The 21,660-nt window shown below is 36.9% G+C and overlaps 1 protein-coding gene across 3 annotated transcripts in view; it reads right to left on the bottom strand.

The window, feature by feature from the left end:
• The window catches only part of SLC25A21 (solute carrier family 25 member 21), a 257,554-nt gene that overhangs the window by 207,688 nt on the left and 28,206 nt on the right, over positions 1-21,660 (bottom strand). Inside the window, exon 2 of one of the 3 annotated variants that reach the window (XM_027671111.1) lies at positions 16,996-17,067. The exons of the other annotated variants lie outside the window; for them this stretch is intronic. The gene's annotated coding sequence lies outside the window, so the exon portion shown is untranslated. The remainder of the gene's footprint in view (positions 1-16,995; positions 17,068-21,660) is intronic. 3 annotated transcript variants of the gene reach the window in all.

The following is a 21,660-nucleotide window of genomic DNA, read 5'->3' on the forward strand; positions in this document are numbered from 1 at the left end:
TAAATTTTTTAGTATAATTTAACATTAGGGTGCAGCTGAACAGAGCTGTAGTTTTTTAAAACTCTCTAGCTTCCTAGGAAGATTGCTGAGGGAGCACACACACATCACACAGGTTAAGCTACAGCGAGTCAAGGGCACACTCAGTTGTGAACACTGCTGGGAAGCAAATGATCCAATATAGGCAGACACTGTGATAAACACATACACATCCCAGACGTGTAGTGCTTATGATGATGATGCGCTGAGTAACATTCTCAAATACATTATAGTGAACCAAGATGAATGAACTGGTCAATGACCTATAGATGACTTCCATTAAATTAACTAGGAGAATATAGCTTAGAAGATTTTAGGGGGTTCTTCTATCAAATAACTGAAATTACTTCAAAATATAATAACTAAAAAAGAAGCAATTAAGAAATCTATTTGCAGCAAAGTCAACATCAAAAGTAGCTTCTTTTCAAAACAGTTTTGATCACATTGTTTTTCTTTCAATATTAAACTACTGGTAACCTTTATTTGCCATGGAAATTTGATAGCCTATCATTCCATTTCTAAAGCTGACAGCGGAGTGCTGAATGTGAAATTTCCTTGCTTCTGCTGGTTAAAAGCACAATTAAGTAAACAGCTAAGTGTTTTCCCTGATTTCCAGAAACAGCAGAAATACATTAAACCCAAAGGAAAAAAATACATCCCAGCAACTGATCTCTAGACATTAGAAAGTTGCTTCAGAAGGGTCTGTTTTGTTTCCAAAAGCTACAATAAATAGGGAAACAAAACACTTAAAAATTCCGTTCTTGCACTGCTATAAAATGCTACATCTCTATATGATGTAGTGGGCTATATTTCTAATGTTTAACTTTTAGCTGATAATATATATATGTATATATGTCTATAGGTACACATATATGCATATATACATATTTTTTATATATAGATATGCTAACATCCATACATAACAATTTAAAATTATTCAGAATACCTTTTCCTTGCTGCCTTTCCAGATGTTTTTTTACTTAATGAAAGAAACAGAACAAGGATGAGAGAACAGTTTCAGAGAAACACAGAACACACTGACAAACACTGAAAAGATAAATAAATGTTTTCCTACTCACTGAATGAAGTATAAGATACCTGACATATGCCAATTACTCCCTCATGTTACCATTACGAAAATTTGATCCTTGACAAAAATAGATTTAAATTATATTTAAATCCCCTGGGGCCTTTTATCAACAGAAGTGAAAGCAAAGGAAAACAAAAAAATGTTCTCTTTCTGTGCTTTCTCTACATATGAGTTCATATTATTATGAGTTCATATTATTATTAGTTCATATTATTTTCTTCTCCCTTTTCTTCACTCCCTACCTCCATATTCCCCTACTCTTCTTTCTAAGGGAAGAGAAATTAAATTATTTATTAATCTCAGTTTTGCCATGTTCACCTGTGCAAGACTATCCATCTTAAGCATAATTCATTACATTAAAATAAGTTTTAAATAACACAGACAGCTTTGTACCAGTACATGACAAACAGGATGAAAAAAGTTGGACTTACAAAATTCTTACTGATGAGTTCTGTTCTTGCCACAACCGTGTTTATATTTTCATATATGGAAACTAATTCTAAAAGCATAATTTAAGTACCCCTTTCAAAAACACTGATGGTATTTATTAGCAGTCTTGATTATAAATTTTAGATGTATTTAGCAGTAATGATGAGTAATTTCTACAGTTTCTCACTACACTCTCACAAATCAATTAGAAAACATCAGCTTTTAATTTTATGGGTCTGGCATTTTTTCACAATAACTACATTTTATTGTGGAAAAATTGTGTTTTCCCTCTAGTGACTATTTGGCAAATACATGTTAAGTGTTTCTACCATTAATTAAAGTGGCTAATTTTTGTTTACTTCTCTACATCCCAGTATCTACAACAATTTCAAAAAGAATGTACTCAGTTGGCAAGGGGCCTGTTTAACAGTTTTATACAGCACACCAAGGTATTCCGCACATTTTGGGTGCATCACAAAATGGTGACCTCTTCAAAGTGTCTGTTTGAAGAGGTGGGGTGAACACATTTGAGAAAATAATTATTTATAAATACATTCCCTATTAGACAATGAGAAATACTGTAAATGAGTGTGTAAATACATTTTTAAAAGCAAAGAGATGTTTGCAAATGGTTATTAAATATTTCCACGTGATATTTTTACAATAATGGTGACTATTAAATGTTATATTGCACATTAATTTTTATTAGTGAATAAGATAATGAAGCCAAGAATATTGTAGAGTGTAAAGAACAGCCCATTGCAGCTTATTTTCTGGCCAACTCTTCATGCCACAGATGTTGGGCAGCCATCCCAAACCATTCCACCTATTTACTGGTGCTTTAATTTTTTTCATATTAGAAGTCCTGTGTTTAGCTGTTTTTCTCAGTAGCATTAACCAAGCAGTTCATAAAATCTGTTTTTAAATGCAGCTGCAAATATCTAACTGCTTTGTGAAGCCACTTGTTTCATGCTTCCCTTAAGACCACCATCTGCCATTAACAGAGACTAAATGGCCTGTGACTTAAGCAGGGAAAGTTGTTCAAAAGCCAACTAACATTTTGTTTCAGAAGGTACTTTTAAAACAAATGACTAATGTCAAGTTTAAATACAGGTCTATAATTAAGTACGTGGAGCCATCAGATCTTAAATACAAACACTGCCAATACAGTGTCCTGCTAAAATTAAATTATAGTCTTCTAAAGACTGAATAGTCATAAACCCTTTAGGCAGTATTAATAATGGACACCAATATAATTTCAACATGAAGGAAGCACAGGTCAGACCATCCAGTAAAGGTATATGCGATGCAACTGAAGACTTTTTTCAAGTTTGCAGCAGCCCAACACTAACATCAGTGGGCACACAGGGCCAAAAGTGTCCAAAATGTGAAGGTTTGTAGAGTACTAAACTTTGCCATGGGTGTACAGCTGATCATTGTCCGGGTTTTTTTACATAGGCCAGCATATTTTTCAAGGCAGAAAGTACTTCATTGGCTAGGAGAAAGGCAGGAAATTTTTCTTTGGCAGGTTGATTTCTTTTTTTTTTTTTTTTTAATTAGCAGATGTTTGAAGCTGCTCCAAGGTTTGGAATGTGGGATAAATCCCAGTGGAGATAGATTAGTGGCAAAAAGCAGGTGAGGTGGTCAAAGGTGGATGTAAATACAATTTATCAGATGACTCTGCAGTTTGTCACATTGGTATCACCATTGCACATATGGCATATATAAAAGCTTTGGCAACTGAGAATGAACATCATGCCTCTAGCCAGTGTAGAGTATTGCCAGTGTACACAGCAATGCAGGGATGTGCTACAAATAAATGAACCAAGGAAAATCCTAGAAAAAGTTACATCTTAGTTTACAAAAAATTTGCAGTGTGTGTAGAAAGGATATGGGCAGGGGTTCTACTAAAAAACTCCAAAAATCCAAACTTATGCTAGCATCTACAAACTACAGTAAAAATACAAAGAAAGTAAGAAACACACAAAAAACCCCAAGCCCCATTCAGACCTCCCCAAAAACCAACAAAACAAACTCAGGGTTCTCAGTGATAAATAGTCTACAGACATAAGGGAAAGAGGGACCAAAGGAGCTTACAATTCTAGTAAATGAAAGCCACTTGCCATGATTTGCCCTACCTGGAATGTCAGTAAGGCTGTCTTACCACAGAGGTCAACAGAAATAGAAACTATGGAAATATGACTAGGTCAGTAATGGAGTGCAGGTGATGCTTTGATTGAAAGGTCCTGCTGCTGCACGCAGGTTGGTGAATATCTGGCTTCAGAAAAGTACATAATTGAATCAACCTAAATTAAAGGAAGTAAAATGCAGTTTGCAGACACATCACAATTGCCCTGAGATGCAGATTTCAGACATACTGCAAGTTACAGGAATACTGATGGGACAACTACACGAATGGAAAGAAAATATAAATTTTCCCTTTGTTGGTATTCCACGCACTGCATTCTCAATGGTGCAATATACACCGATTTGTCCATAAAGCCACATTAATGGCAGTCAATAGCCACTCATCTGCGAGCAGTTTAATAGAACCAGGGCTGCATAAACTTCAAACTGATTTGATTCGAGACAGTTTTGGTCCAGATACAGCCTTAATCCAGACAAACTGCACCACTGCAGACCTCTGCCTCTTCTTCAGGCCAAGTGGCTTTACCTCTACTGTTGTGGTCACCAAAATTTTCTTTCATTGCTCCATTAAGCCCTCAGTGTAAATTCTTATGCTTAATTTACCTGTTTCCTGTGTGGCTTGCTTACTGCAGTTATTCCAACACTTCCTCTTCCCTATCCCAAGCTACCCTAGGTAATCAACAGCTGATTATATATCAAAACATGATTGGTTCTGACAACAACAACAAAAAAGTTAACATAGTTGTATTTTTTCTGGGAATGGAACTGCCTCAAATCTTGAACCTAACGTCATAAATCTGCATGTTCTACTATGCTAGAAACGTATGAAATGCTGAAATGCTAGAAACGACAATTTACGTTTAAGTAACTCAGATAAATTAAGTTAAAAAGTGTAATATTGCCCTCAAAAACTAGACGAATTCAGAAAAGTAGGCAATACATACAGGAAACTAGTTATTAAAACTGAGGGTTCTTAAACTGCAGGTTCATGTAAGGAAGTTCCTCCAAACCAACACAGATGTCTGTAAGCCAACTTGTCAGACTCACTCTGCAGTCAGAGAAACAAGCACTGTTTTGCATGGTTTGACTCACCCTAAGAAAGATTGCTAAAGCAGGTCAGATGACAAATATCCTAAAGAGACTAACTTATACATAAGGACTCTTAAGGGCAATTGAGAGAGCCCAGAACAACTAACACAGATAAAATAACCTGAGAGGAATTAGCTTGTGTGTTGCATATGCTATTTTCACCTGTATATATACTCTTGGATTACACCACATGATCCTCTGTCATTTAGGGATGCAAAGGAATCTACATGCATGAAAATTTTGCAAAGGGCAAAACTGTTTAATTTCAATCAGTATATGAAAATCTCAGATCAAAAAATCTGTAAGAAAATAAGATTACAATTTCTGACACTGTAGTCTAATCAAGCAGATAAAGATGGTGAAGTCAATGGTTTTCTCGTACAATCAACCACTCAAAACCAGTGCTTGCTGTAATTCGTGTACTTGCTTACTCACCACAAAACTTGCACTGGAAATGCCAAAATGAGAAAACATTTCCTCCTCTTCCCCTCTCAAGCTCAGGATCTTACAGCTATAAAAAGGGAATTCACTTAGTGTGAAGTGATATGAATACAGTGATGTATATTAATATAGCGGGACAAATTCAAGACTGCTTAGTTCCTTTGTCATTCTCAACAGCTAGTCTCCTCAGGATTCACTAACTGAGGAATGACAATATTGTCATTTAGCACTGTTTTTAAAACCAAGACTGACTACTAATTGCATGCAATTCAACTAACTTGAAATCTGTCTCCCTTTAATCCCTATGCTGTTTTGATACACACATCCCCAAACACAGGATCGCTACTTGGGAACACTTGGCTTTATCTAGCTGGCACACCTTTGGCAAGTCTGTTGTTCAGTGGTGTCTTCTTAATAGAATCCCATAAAAGATTTAAGGCACAAGACCTTTAACAGGTCTTTACGGAAAGTAAAGAAACAATGAGCCAGACACCCAAAATGAGTGTTTCACTGATTTAGTGTTTTAAAACAATTTATTGATTTAAAACTACTTCCTAGAGCAACAAAAGAAAATAATTTTCTTTTGAGGAACTTGCAAAAGATTAGTCTAATTTTTGCATTCTGTAAACAGACAATATTTAATCTGTTTAAAATTAAACTCTGAAGATCAACCAGATAGGCTTTTGAAGGGCTTAGACACTGCAAGTAGTTTAGCATTGTATTTGCAAGAGATATAGCCAGTTGTTTAGCCACACAGATATCATTTAGTCTATAACTTAAACAACCATTGATAAAGGGTTTTTTTTATGAAAAGATGCTATCAGCAAAACAAACACAGTATTTTGTACTACTTCAAAGCTTATTTATAATGTGTTTAGAAAAATTCAGTGGAAACAGGAAAATAATGTCTTGATTTTCTAAACTTTACAACATCTGCTTTTATTTACTTGCAGCATTGTAAAGTTCTCCAGATTTCAAATGGGTAACTTTTCTTTTGTCTAGTCCCAAATTTGAAAGTGTTCACATTATTTCTTTTACCCCACACAATTTTCCATTTTTCACTTAAGAACACAGTCATATGAACATCTCTGCATCCTTCTAACAGTAGTAAATACTAGTTAGCATAACAAGCACATTAGAAACCTGTTAGAAATTACTCTTCCTCAGAAGACTAGAATTCCTACATCTTTATAATTTTCTAATATACATATGTAACTAAGTATTATTAACTAGATATCATGCTGTTTATTTATACTACTGCCTCCCAGTCAGGTATAACCTGCAGAAAACACTATTTTCAATAAATGCATTTCTTTTCACTGGCTTGAATTAAGAGAGTGACTACAACTTTCTACAATCATAGAGCTTCTCCCCTTTAACACTTTTTCTATCTATAAGAAAGGATTCAATCTAGCCTTTAAGATGTAAAAAAGGCATCTTTATTACTTTTAATGGTTTACCATGACATGTTGGAAGATGTACTGTTATATATAGCTTTATTGATTCTCCTCCACTATGTAAAATTAAAGCTGTTGGTGATTTAGTGAAAAGTGATAGAATCATAGAAGCATAGAATAGCCAAAGCCTACAAGCATGCTATCACATACTATTTGATAAATACACAGTAACATCATAAGTAACTTCCTCTACCTGCTTAGAGGTAGACAAGCTACTCCTGTTCGTGAGTTACTTTTTAGCTGCACCTAGGGTAATAAGTTGGGTGCCTACTGCAGAACACTTTATGTGATGATTTACCTTGATCTGCTGATCACCCAGATCAAGCTGATCACCTGCTGTATAGTCTGGCTCCCATTTGGTCATACTCAGGTTTCCCTGCCATCAATCAATAGCACCTGTTGGAATAGCAGAAAGGAGAAAGGAGCTGGTGGAAAGCTGGGTCTCAGCCCACTGTTGGGATACCTGGCTGCAGGGTGAGGCAGAAGGCTTAGTTTGTGCTTCAGTTTTGGTGCAACATGAGATGAGGTCAGCCTCAGACATGCCCAGACCCCAGAGGTTGGAAATGCTTCCAGGTCTACTACCTTAAACATAGCTTGTGTGCCTGACACGTAAAGCCAATGAAGACAGAAAAAATCCCTGCAGAGTCCTTGAAAAAAAACCCAAACAAAAGCATGTTTGCTCTGTGCTGCGAACAGCTACATAGCACTGATGGTTCTTTTCTTATTCCATAACAATAAAGGCTTAGTTTTAATTATAACTTTTCTCTTAAAACTGTTATTTTTCATACCTATGTCTGGAACAGCCAGTGAAACATGGGGTTTGCCAGTGTCAGCATGGTACATACAGAAATGTAGACTTTGTAACATATTTCCTTACAATGAAGGTAGAACTAGTCATCTAAGATCTGGCCATCTCAGGCTGAATTAAGGTATACTGAATGATTTTATATCAAATTCAAATCTGGACCCAAAATTCTACTTTTCAACCAGTATTCAAAGGTTTACGCATACACTGGATTTCTTTAATCTCAACCAAATCTATTACATATTTGGACCATTTTTAAATTCACTTTTGGCAAAAATTGTTTTCCAGTTTTATTTTACAAGTATTTGTTTAACTACTGCCAAACAGTAGTTGATCTAGAAATATTTCTGCAAGGTTCTAGGCAGAATTTTCACACATATATGTACCAGTGGGTAGGTTTAATATTTTTGGTTGCATGGTTTATCAGATTAACATGGTACCAACTTACCTGAACACCAAAAATTTTAACGGGAAGTCCTTGAGATGGGATCACTGGCACAATGATTCGAGAGCTAGGTTCACACAGCAATTTACACTCAGACCCTCAAGAAGCATTTTAGAGGGCTGCTCCCTTTTGGGTACAGTTACCTTCAGTGACTGTCAGGGGAGCCTCTGACCTTTGTTAAGGAAGATACAGGCAAGGAAATAAAAATTTTAGATTCTCAGGAATGTTTCATACTTTCTGCCCAAGAAATCTGACAACACACACTAGAATCTAGAGTTTGGTATGTTAGAGGCTACATAAGCAGATGCAGTTTGTTCTCTACTGCATCCTCTATATGTGATGTACTAAGATCCTCTATTGTCCACCTATCAATGGACTTTGGTTCTCCAACTCCTGAGATGACAGAGGGTACTTGTTGTCCTCATATAACTAAAATAAAATTCTTTGTTATCTTTTGCAGGGTGTCAAAATATTCAGGTGAAACTTCTTAAGCAGAGAAAACAGCTCATTGACTGAAATAGGTATTTCGGGCATCTTCCACTTTCTATAACATAGGTGTTACCACAAATAGCAATGATTCTCCAGTTTTAACTGACTCAACACACGGCATACTGATTAGCCAGGACATTAGTGACCTTTAAAAACTCATCCCTCTTTGATACTATTAATCAGCCTTCTTGTTCCCCAAGTAAGTTACAGGTATGAACTTATACCGGCAGGAATATAACTCAAAAGGCTTAAGGAATGCAGATAACTTGGGGTTTCATGAACATAAATCATCAATCCCTAAGCTTAAGTGAGACTGACAAGCACATCTCAAAACTGTTAATACTTCAACTTATGATGAGGCCTTCTTGTGCCATGCATTGCTAGGGGACATGGCACCTGGAGCTGCCACTTCCTGGACCATAACCTCTGCTGACCATTGCAAAAAGTCCATCTCCTTTTTTCCCCACATGTCCACATGAATCACTACCTACATTGGTCCATGCAGAGAAGAGTGAGGAAGGTGGGAGCTGAAGAAAATTTAGCATCCAGCAGAACAGTGTAGACAGAAGCAGAAGTTGGGAGGTAGAGAGATGTTGAGCACAGTTTATCTCAGCTTTGAAAAACTTTTAGTTCATTAAAGGATAGAATGGACAACCATAAGAAACTTCTCTACCAGACAACCTGTGGAATACACATTTTAAAAACCCCAAGATCTTCATGATGGACCTTGAAGAATGCTTTAGGGGAGAAACAGATCAGTTTTTCTACCGTATGGTCCTCCTAAAACTTTCATCTCCCACCTATCCCCAATGTCCCATTCTAGCTGGCTGTATAAATGCTAAAACAGATGGAGCAGAACAGCAGCTGAACTAGCAAGAGAAGTCAATGTCCAACCTGTAGTCCTCTGCATTTATTATTAGACAGGCCTCCGTAGTCAAATAAGCCATGTAAATGAATGAACAAACTGTGTTGTCTTCATCATTTGTTTGTTCACTGTGTTTAAGAAAGAGGATGACTGATCACTACTGTCACCAACTACTTGTGGCAGGTCAAGTTCAGTAATGTTAAGTGATAGTCCTTTAGGGGAAAATAAAATTCCCTGGATAGCAACAACTTCTTGATTTTGTGTTACTCGACTTATTTGATGGTAAATATCAAAGTTCAGCTTTTTACTCAGAACAAGCATGGATTAAGCAACTGGTAGTTTGTTTTCCATGCATGAGTTTGATGATTCTGTAAACGTTACTTTTCTTATACTGGTATCACAACCAAAACAACATTAGTAATTCAAACTCAGATTTGTATTTGAGGCTTCTCTCAGGCTAAACTCAAAAGTTTAAATTATGAGTAAACATTCTTCTGCCAAATCTGTTACTCTCTACCACCCCTAGGCAAGGGTAAAAGACAGAGTTAATTTTTAAAATTAAACAAACAAAATATTTGGTCCCTTAGTTTCAGTTTCTTCTGGCATTGATATCTTGTGGGTACTGTATCAAACCATGAAAAATAAATAAGGGAGTTGAACTTTTCAAACACTGCCAGTGAACTTTTTTTCAGTTCAGGGAGATTAATAAGCCTTTTAATTTACAAATTCATAAGAATAGCATTATATTTGATTTAAATATTCTTTATATACTCATTGAAATCTTACTACTAGAAATAGAAATTAGTTCCTCATGACAGAAAAGGTCAAGATTTGTTGTAATTAACTGAAAAGTCACATTCAAACAGGCTTCAGACAGCAACAGCTATTTACAGCAACTAAAACATACGAGCAAAAGAGCTGTGAGCTTGCAAACCCCTGAACAAATGCTTGGAGTCCAGCATGTCAGATGGTCCACAGTATCCATTCATGCAAGTTAAAGACATACACAAGTGATTTCCAGGACTAGGAACAAATAAATAAATCATTTCATTTTGAGATCAAACCAAACAAATTTCATTTCATTCACAAATGTTTTGCACTGCAGAAAAAATGGACTCATGTCCTGCTACTCTGTCAATTGTCTACATCAAATCTTCAGATCCAAGTTATATACTATTACAAGACTCAATGTTATATTTATTCTACATTTCCTATGCCTTGTAAGAAATTTGTTACACAGTGTATCCATGCACCAACTGAAAACAGGAAAACAAGTCAGAAGTTCACAAAAAAAAGTTTCTTTTCTGTTCCTTTTTTTTAGAGTGGCAAGCACAAGATCTAAAGTGCCTTATTAAAACAATGGAAATGTAAGAAAATGGAAACATAAAAAAGAAATAGGAAGTTCTCTATCACATTTTCTTCTTGCAGTGTGAATCCAGACAAAGAATTTAACCTGCTGAACATTCCAATTATTTCCTCACACTAAGAGAAGCATTGCTCAGTGCAGCAAGCTACAGTTCTCCTTTGCACAGTCATTTGTAGAGAAAATGTTTTTTAAAAGAACATTCAAAGTGACAATGTCAGCATGCACAATTTCCATTCCTTTTGTATGCTTTTCTAAATGTCAAATCAAAACATGGCAATGCGATTAAATACTCTGGTAACTATACTTTTATTATAACTGCCTTATAAATCATGTTATAGCTAATTAATCTAATTAACAGTCCTATGTCCCAGATATGTTACAGGAAAAGACCAAATCAATCCAGCCTTGAAGAAACCACTAATATGTCTCAGACACCAATCCTGGATTTGTTGAATGTTCATTGAATATCGACCTGCTGTGAAAATATTACTATACCTGCTGCTTTTATGGGACTGGATTTTGCTTGCCTTTTTCCCCTTAAAAAAAATTTAGGAACACAGAAGTCAATGCCATAAACTAAAGATATTTTGTTAGTGGCTTAGAATTTCAAAGATAATTAACTAAGCTGATATTCTTATAAGTTTTAAGATTCACAGGTTGCAAATTTAGTATTTTTCTGCTATGTATCTTTTTCATCTGTCCAAATCAAAACATTGCTACACAAATAAAACCACATTAAGTCCCTTGAAACTTGGGCTGAAAATCATTGCATTTTCAGAAGGTAAATAAAGAGCATGTCGAAGCACAGCAGAGTTTCTAATGAGTTAATGTAAAAAAACCTCATGCAAAAGCAATCCGCATCAAAGCTAGCAGGCAATACCCTGACAGTCATCCATCAAACCAAAAGTCCCCTTAATAAATGCCAATTATAGGGCAAATATGCACAAACGTGGATAGCATAAGCCATGGGATCATTTCCTTCCAAGAAAATTAGTGACCAACAAAACACCCATGCAGCCTGCCCTACAGCAACACTCACTCCTGACCGGAATACTAACTACTACTATTATTTCATTCCTTTTTATTTTATTTTGTACTTTTGCAAGAATTCAGAGACACACAGAATTTTCTTTGGGGTTATACAAATTCCTTCACAATTTGTATAGAAGTCTAACATAACTTTTTAAAAGCCATGACATGCCTATAATGTATACAGAGTTTCTGACTTCCGCCGTAAGCGAGTCTTTTTCCTAACTTAATCATACTCAAATTTCACCCCTTTTAAAGATCCTGATTCAAAAATGTTCATTCATTCTCCACAGTCCACAAATTTATACCATCTTTTCCTGTGGTATTATATGTGCATAAATTAAAAAAGAATGGTCTTGTATAAGGACCGAAAACAGAACATTCCAAGTCCCCACCCCCCAAATCTAACTTCAATTTATCAAGGAAAATGTCTGATACAAAATATACATTCTTATAAAATGATTGTTTTGTGTATGGATAGGATGTTTCAAATTTGAGCAGAATTATGTTTCCCAAACCTAAAAACAATTACTTGTACAGCATGCTAAAGTCAAACAAACAATATGAAAATCTTCTCTCTTGTTACATTTGCCATACCTCTGATTCATTTCAGGTCCTTTTGCTAACACCTTCTGCATATCACACCTGAACAATGTTTTTTTCTCCCAAGAGCAGATTTTTTAGATTTATTCTATCTGATACACATTATATGGAAAAGTAGCACATTTTGTCATATGGAGTGTCAGAGGTCTATACTTTGAGGTAACAGGTGAGGTCTAAGTTAGAAACATTATGCTAATAAAACAAAGTAGCTTTACAAGAAATACTTAATACTAGTATCATGACAGAGAGAATTAAGTTCTCATCTAAAACCACTCGCATTTGCTATATTCATAGAAGTGGACTAGAAAAATGCTACATTAGTCCTAGTTTGATGTCTTATTTAATTGACCTCTAAAGTGACATCTTCCATCACACAGACTGGCCCGTGCTATATTCATTTATTTCCATCTTACCTAAAATTATGATGAATGGTTTGAGCTCCATTCAATTATTGAAAATGTGCAAAGAAACAGAAACAATGAAACTGGCAAAGTGCTCTGCATTCTTAGGAACAATTTAGGCTAATTAGCATCAACTTCTCCCCCATTCATCATACCCCTTTAGAAATATAAACAAACTGTCAGCTCTAACCTAACAAACAGATCACTGAGCTACTTAACACAAATTATTCTTACATGAAAAGCTCCTTCTCAGGCAATATTCTCCTCTAGGGCATCTGGGAAGTTGAGCTATTAAAATTGAAGACATATGTTTTAGTCAAACTTAACTCCCAGATTGTACTGATCGCTGTTGTGACAGTTTTCCATCAGCATGCTGCTGCTGGCAAAGTACTACGTATTTTAAACAAAGCAATGCAACAATAGACTTCAATGATGCATGTTCATTTAGTATAATATCAATACCACCCAATTAGCACCCTGCACCTAGAAGTGGAGCTACTTAAAATTATTGCTTAGGTACAACTCGAATCTCAGATTTCATCTGGGGTTTCTTTTAGAACTACAAGTTCTCTATGTTCCTGTGAGCTTGCAGAAGGCAGCGGCTATGACACTGTCTGTAGCAGTAAACCTGCATTATATGGGAAAACTGTGGTTTAAGCATGTTTTAAAATGGCTTTTTTGTTGTCTCTGCTAACTCATGTTTCTTCTTCCCAAAATCCCCCACGGCCAGTTCTTATCTCTGTCTCAGGAATGTCCTGAGAAGATATCAAGAAGTCTTCTCATTGGTCTCTTGTTAACCCCTTCCTTATTTGGCTGTTCCCTGCCTGATTGGTGTTTTGTAAGACCCCTTACCTTACATGGTCCCTTTTGACCCTCCCAAGAGCTTTATAAACCCCTAACCACAATAAACTCTCTCTCTCTCACCTCCTCTCCACGAGCTGTGTGCTGTCTCTCCGGGAGCCATGGGACCTCGTGGGTGGGGGGAGGGGTGAGCACCTAACCCCTCCATGCGTCCAGGACCCTGAAGAAACCCCTGGAGCTGGAGTAACCCCTTCCCCATCCACCTCAAGCCTTCGGAAATGGAACCCCACAATGGGAGGAATGCACCCAGAACTGTCAGCTATGACAATAGTTTAAATCAAGCTGTAGAGGAAATGCTCTGAAGAGGCCATAGAGGGGAACACTGCTGTCACTCCTGGGTTCTAACTCAAACTTCTCCATAAACACCACAAATAAAAGGACGGCTAAAGGAAAACTGGGTTTCCAGAGGTGAATACTCCCTGAACACTGCAATCCATGTGCTACTTTGAAAGCCAAAATGAAAATGAAATACTTTCTTCCCTTTCTCCAAAATGCAAAACTAAATTTGTCCCCTACTCCATACCTGACTAAGAGATTTTTGTGCTAAACTAAGACTTTTTTATCACTGCTAAAATAGTTCACTATCTCATAAAAGGAAGAAATAAATACTGGCCTGGAGCTCCTTGTCTTCACAGGTATTTGAGATTTTGTGCATACATAAGAATAACCTGGATCAAGGGTTGGACTTGATGATCTCGAAGGTCTTTTCCAACCTGGCTGATTCTATGATTCTATAAGCCTTTTCCAGTAAGAATTGCAAAATTGGAGAATATCCTCTACTATTTTTCAGAACAAATATAATTTGGAAACTCCAGAGATATTGGAAATAATCAGTGTTGAGGAACTCTTTCATGAGTTGGGCTTTTCTTTTAAATCTATAAGAAAATTCTTACTTACTGCCTTGGTTCCCTTTAAACAGCAAAATATACAATTAGAACTTTGTGAATTAAAAGATTAAGACTTTCCCATCCTTTGTCCTTCGATTTTCTCTCATTTCTCTGCTTTGCTATTTTATGCAGGGTCTAAATTGGTCTTGCCAGAAATACTTGTAGTACATGTCATAGCTTGCCTTTTTCTTTTTTTTGGTCCTCTTTCTTTTGAGGAAGGCATTGAAACCAACCAGTATCGGTTTTGCTGCCTGTTTGCACAAAAATGTGTAGCCTAAATTTAATTTTGTTTCATCTTTGGGTGAGAGGAGGAAGAAGGATCATCCTTTAACTTCCTGAGTTGGCCCTTACTGCTGGTGGTACACATAATTGCTTTTTCCCCCTGGATACAGACCTGCCAGGGCCTGGAGGTATATAATATGGATGGGAGGAAAACCAATTAGATATAAGGTCCCCAAATACTTTCATAGTGGTACATTTCCTACCAGCAACAGACATACACTTTCTGAATGAATATAGAGCAAGTGTGTATGTCTCCTTGCTTCCGAAGAAAAGGATCCTGCATTATGACAGCCACCTCAAGAAGTGTTCTACACATTAGTGCTGACCAGAAAGCCTGATCCTAGAAGGGTTAGGCAAACAGATTGGTGAGACTTGAAAGTGAGTACCCAGACAATGGCTCTTGCCCATCTTCTCCAAAATGCTCTCCCAGTTGTGGGCTTGATTCACTCAGAGAACTGGTGATGTAGTTCATGTTTATCAAGAGAGAATGAAGAGAAGTTTTACAGTGAACAGACTCAAAACCTGTTTCAGTCATCATGAACATGAATTGATACTTCACAGTAACAAATAAGATTTTAAGCAAGACAGAAACACTTGAGTCTGAAGTAAAGAGATACAAGTCACATAGCATGGGAACAATACTTAAACCCATGTTTGTAGATTGGACTGCTTAAAAGCTAACTTCAGATGTAAGAAGAAACAAGATTAAAAAAAATCCATGGGAATCTCAGAGGGCTGAAGTGAAAGAAATTAAAACTACCTTCATTTTTTCACACTAGAAGACAAAAAAAATGCCAGAGAAAAATCTGAAGGGTGACCTCACACAAACCAGGAATTTAGGATTCAAGACAAGGGTGAATTCTGACAAATCTAGAAGGATGGAGTACTGCTTCAACAACTTTGGTAAGAACGGGATACTAAAAAATTTTAGGCTAGAAGAACAAGAAGTGTAAGACAGAGGCTGGCTTAAGATGATTCATTCTTAATTATTCTTCATCTAACCAACAACAGAAGTACCACAATCTCATCAAATATATCAACCCAAAGAAAGTGTATATTAATGAAAACTGACCTCTAACTTACAGCACTGAAGTATAGCATTTTATGATTGTACTCAGCTCCTATATCTTTCTGGTGTTGTTTGCAACATCCACTTCAAGAAAACATGAATGACTGCTCTAGAAACAGGGGCATGAAATTAGATTCAAAGGGACAGAGCAGCACTGAATGCTTCCTGGGTATTAGAACAGGAACTGGAGGTACACTACAGACACAGCAAGAAGAATGTCCCTGCAAGAGTTGGTAGTTTTCTCTGGGTTATGAAAAATGATTTTCTTAGTTGGGCTTTTTTTGGTTTAGGACAATCTCAAAGGGGGTCAACCACCAGGTCTTTTTGCTACATTACTGAAAAGAACAAATGGGATATGGCTATACTACCTAAATATGGAGCTGCATATTTCAGTTGGCCTACTTTTTTTTCTTGGGTCAGCCATTCAAAAAGATATTTTCCATAAAAGCATCTAAAGAGCATCTAACACACATGAATACACAGATTTCATCTCAGTTTCAACTGCTGTTTCAACAGCTACCAAACTAATTTTTAAGAAGCTATATGCATGTGAACATGACTGCCTTAGAGACAAATAAAATTAATATTAATCCACATCTGTGGAAATTACTTCCAAACTGGCATCAGACTTTCACTGAGCTACGCTGAAGGCCAGATAAAGCTGCACACTGTATTTTTACCATTATGTTATATAGATCAAATGTGCAACATTCAAGGGCTAGTTTATTATTTACACTGCATTACTTTCACATGGCTGTTATTTAATTTTTTTTCTTACATTTTCAAGTGTTTTCTGTTGGTTCAGAGATGTTTTGTTCCTGGTTGCAGTGTCTTTTTAAGGCATAGCATCAAGTGAAGCAGACAGGAAATAAGGGTTGTTGCTCTCCAGAGGATGATTAAGCAAGTCGGCACAAATTCCCCGAAGTTCCCACAAACAGGCTCTTATGTAACAACGTATGTTTTCAAAGATCTTTTCTCTGAGCAGTGAAGACTATTCATGGGAAAAATAGAAGCTAGCTTTATAATAAACACTGTGGAGCATGAAATAACTATAAAATAAAGAGCACTATAAATGAAGTAACTTATTAAATACCAAAAATGCTACAGAAAATTATTCTGATTTACATTTCTCAAAATTAATCTTGGTCTTGCAGTCTCTTGCTTATGCAAACAAAGCATATTCCATGTTCCTTAGATCATCACCTGTAATGCTCTGGGACAAGTCCAGATGATGGTTTTAATGCAAGTAGTCCAAATGTCTTCAGTAGACTGTTTCTATGAAAAAAGGAGGATCCATCTTTTTCCTCTCACTTATGCCCAGAGCAGAATTTCTTTTAACTTGAGAAAAGGTTTTTTTAAAAAATTCCTTAACATTTACCTTGCATTAGACCTCTCCAGAACAGATCATCATTAGATTATTCAGTACAGCTGTGGATTGGTTAAAGCCATTCAGTATCGCATACTTTTCATTCTTTGAAAAATATACACACATTATAAAACACTAGGAATTTTTTTCTTCTCTTTAATTTTGAAGAAAATTGAGACATTTTATTACAAGAATTTTAAGCATATAGAAGTGATTATTTACATTCAAGTGAGAAAAAATACTTGACTAGCTAGCATTAGACATGAGGACAGACTACTATATAGTAGCAACTATAAATATAAATCTTGGGACACAAACATCAAAAAAGTTGACAAACAACACAGCACAATGTATGAAGTTTTCAAGTTACTTACGATTTCACTACCCATTTACAAAGATTTGATATTGCAAAGGTACAAAAGTCAGGTCAACCAAAAATAGCAGGGTTAACTCTGCTCTCACAAACCAGAAGCTCAAGCTGTGTTCCAGCAGAACATCTAGTATGCTCTGAAGCAGCTCTAAGACTGATTCCTATGAACCACACTATGCATTTTGTTTTCACACTATAAAACAGTATTCTCTGTATTAAACACATTGCCCAAATGTACAAAATCACACACAGCTTATCCTGTTATTCCTAAAATCTACAACTTAACTTTTCACATGAAAAGAACATCTAGTCACAAAAGGACTGGATCCTCTGAACTTTTTCTCTGACATTGCTGTCATATTCTGATTTTAAAAGCCCTTTTTCACCTGTTGACCTAAGACACGGAAGAGCCATATAACACAGGTACTCCCAAACAAATCCGTTGTTTTCACCTTTGCAAAACCTCTATGGTCCCCACCGAGAAGTTCAGTTTATCTCTTATCTGTCTCGCAATGGCACCAAAGTGAAAAAATAGAGTTAAAATCCAACGGCAATTTGCCATCATCTCATGCCCATATGCTCCATCTTTTCAATATTCAGATATCTTGAATGAATATACTTTTAATAATTTACTATTCCTGCTTAGTTGGTGCTTTGTTGTATTGTTTGCTTGCATGGTTAAAAGTGGGAACTCACTTTGTGAGGTAGCTTAGTCATAGAAACTAAACTAGAAGTGACCTAACAGGTAATTTTTCTGGTTGAACACTATCATTCTAGACTAGTCTATTCTAGTCATTTTCTAATAAGCTGTTAAAGGAGCCAGGTGATAAAGACTTATCACCACTTCCTTCTTTCACAGCCTGTTGACATCACTGCTTGAAACCGATGGCAATAGCCATTCTTTCGAGCATGGTGTTTCATTTTCTACTCCTTTTCCTACATGTAAGTGTTATTTTTACTCCGCAACCAATTATTATTAATTACCAAAAAATGGCCAAAACAAGTGTGATGAAGATTATCAAAACAACAGATATTAAAAGGTACTATATTTATTTCACTCTCCTTTAAAAATTGAAGCAAAATAAAAAATAGTAAACTTTTGAGTAACAAGAGCAGAAGCCAACTATTGTTATATCACACTGTTTTGGGTATGATTTTGATCTCAGTTCTTACTCTTAAGTGACTTCAAGAAAGTTACACAGTGAAACTCTGAAGTGAGAAATGCAGTAAACAAGCTGCAATTATGTTGGTCTGAGCTGCTCCTAATTATGAGAAGAGTCCACAAAGGCTAGAATTATATCTTCAAAATATTTAAAAGAAGTAATTTTGTTCTAACATCTTTAAATATGAAAGAGGAAAAGGAAACAGGACTTAAAACAGGTCTAGTGAGGAAAACTGAGAAGACAACTGCTACTGAGTTAAAAACAAAGCTTTAAAGATATATAAACGCTGGAAGGCAAAAAAAAATGCCAACCCTTGGGACAATAGGTCTAAAGATATTGTAAGAGAGACTGCTTGTTTCATTCAGTTGTACACGTTTGCTACGCTTCCTTAATATACATCTTTTCCAAGAAGGTTAATCACAAAGAGATCATAAAAAAGATAATTCAAGTTATTTTCCCATCATCTCTTAGGTCTGGCTTAGTACAGCCCTTAATACATTATTCAGAACAAAAATTTAAATAAAAAAACAAACAATTTTTTCTTTCCCTCTTAAGCCTAATGAGGCAATTCAGAGCTGAAAATCTAGCCTTCCAGGTTGCATGAGCCTCTGAAGACAACAGATGGGAGTACTGTAGTTAACAGAAGCATAAGGAAAATCCAAAAGGCTGCCAAAGCATTCCTGCTCCTTAGTCAGGAACTGCAGACCTGCCAAATACAGGGGTCAGGAACAGAGAACTGACAACTTGTACAAATGCTTTCCAGGCTTCAAGAGTCCTGATTCTCAGGAGCTCCCCAGTTGGACCTACCTAACTTGAAAAAGCTTCTTTTTTTTTCTTTTTCTTTTTTTTTAAAAAGCCATGCTGGCCCTAGGACAGCTTCCAGACTAAAAATAACTTATTTGCATTTTTAAAAGAAAACTTGCAGCTTAAGCAGCAGGGAAGATGGGTTCAAGCTAAAGCTTATCTACAAATCCACCTCAGCTGATAGATTCTTTGAACAAAAGACATTTCTGCTCATGTTAAAGGGCTATCTAATGGACATGGAATAGAATGGGATTCTTCCTACCAAGTTCACCTCAGTGCTGCATGAAACCAAACTGCCAAATGATTAAATGACTGTTGTTCCTAAAATTTCATATCCTATATCAGCACCAATGGACTCTCCCAAAGTGCATTCAAAGGAAGAGTCTGAGAACATCTACAGTTTTTCTTCTAAGCCTGTAAACTGGCTATTGACTGACCTTTGCATGCATGTGGTTGTTCATTTAAGGGGCAATTGAAGCAATTCAGGGAGTAAATGCTGGTTTAAAAATGGTTAATTGAGTAATACTGGTTAAAAAACATATAGTTACCTAGGAACTTTAGGTGCTTTTGGCATTAAGCATCAGCCAAAGGAAGATACTGAAATTTGTGTTTTCAGATTAGGTTGACTGATTTATGAAGCAGTATGGGTGAGTGCTTTGAGTCTAAACCTATAAAAAATATTCTAAGAAATGCTGTATCCTATTGCACCTACATTAAATTCTCTGCTTCGTTTGTGCAACCCACACAGGGTTAGGTAGGATTCCTAAATAGTTTAATTCACTGACAAGATACATACCACGGAAGTTCCTGCAAAGAGACAAAGACCAGAGGAATCAACTGAAGAGCAGCGCTGGATCACTCCAAGAAAAAGGGAGACTCCCCCTTCTGTATCAGGCTCCCAGATTCTTAGCAGGTATTGTATGATATCTCTACTGGTATTTTCAACCTGCTGCCTCGCCCTGGAGTTAGATGCATTATCATTTGTCCTTCTTTTGAAACAGAGCAGTGACCCTGGTTATCCCCACAAGCCAAAAGGGAAACAAGTCATCAGCTAAGAGAATTATAGCATCAAGGCATGGGAAACTGATTCCTTGTCTGCCTCTACTGAAACAGATTTAAACCTGCCTTTATCACCTCCAGGAGACTACTCTGAATGCTAAGCTAAAATAGAACAACTGTAGTAGGTAAGTTTTTTAACTCCTTTCTGTTCAAACCAGTCCATTTTTCATAATAAACATCCACCTGATCAAAGGCTATATACTAGGGTCTAGTGGAAGAGGCACTCATGTGGAAGTCCAGATTGTAGTTTCAGCTTTGAGGAAATATTTAACACTTAAATTCACAGAATCACAGAATATGTCAAACTGGAAGGAACCCATAAGGATCATGGAGTCCAACTCGTAGCCCTGCACAGGACCATCCCCAAGAGTCATACCATGTGCCTTAGAGTATCATCCAAATGCTTCTTGAACTCAGACAGGCTTGGTGCTGTGACCACTCCCTGGGGAGCCTGTTCCAGTGCCCAACCACCCTCTGGGTGAAGAACCTTTTTCGAATATCCAACCTAAACCTCCCTTGACACAACTTCAGGCCATTCCCTCAGGTCCTATTGCTGGTCTCCACAGAGAAGAGATCGGTGTCTGTCCCTCCTCTTTCCCTCATGAGGAAGTTGTAGACTGCGATGAGGTCTCCCCTCAGTCTCCTCTTCTCCAGGATGAACAGACCAAGTGACCTCAGCCACTCCTCATGTGGCTTCCCCTCAAGGTCCTTCACCATCTTTGGTGAACCGACTTGCCCCTAGCTTAAATTCCAAATGGAAGAGCCAAACCAATAGCTCCTGACAGTGAATCAGTGCTACAGCATGAGACCGAGTTACACTTGAAACCGTATCATTAATTTACACACGAAAGTGAGAAAACCGCTCGCCGACCACAAGGGGTACGTGTCAACCATATATGGGGGCCCCCTGGTGGAGCACTCTGACGGGCTTATTGAGATCTACCCCCAAAAAACCCAAAAGCTTAGAAGAGAGAAAATGCCGCGATCAAGAGGTCCAAGTTGGCCAAGCATCCCCAACCATTAGTAACGGAGAGCAAGTTTGGGAAAATTAAGCAAGTTATGGCCCTGACCGAGCAACCAGAGGCGACAATGAGCAAGTTATGAGA

The sequence above is a fragment of the Neopelma chrysocephalum genome, unplaced genomic scaffold (assembly GCF_003984885.1).
Source record: "Neopelma chrysocephalum unplaced genomic scaffold, ASM398488v2 Primary Assembly neopelma1_24, whole genome shotgun sequence".
NCBI classification, from domain to species: domain Eukaryota; kingdom Metazoa; phylum Chordata; class Aves; order Passeriformes; family Pipridae; genus Neopelma; species Neopelma chrysocephalum.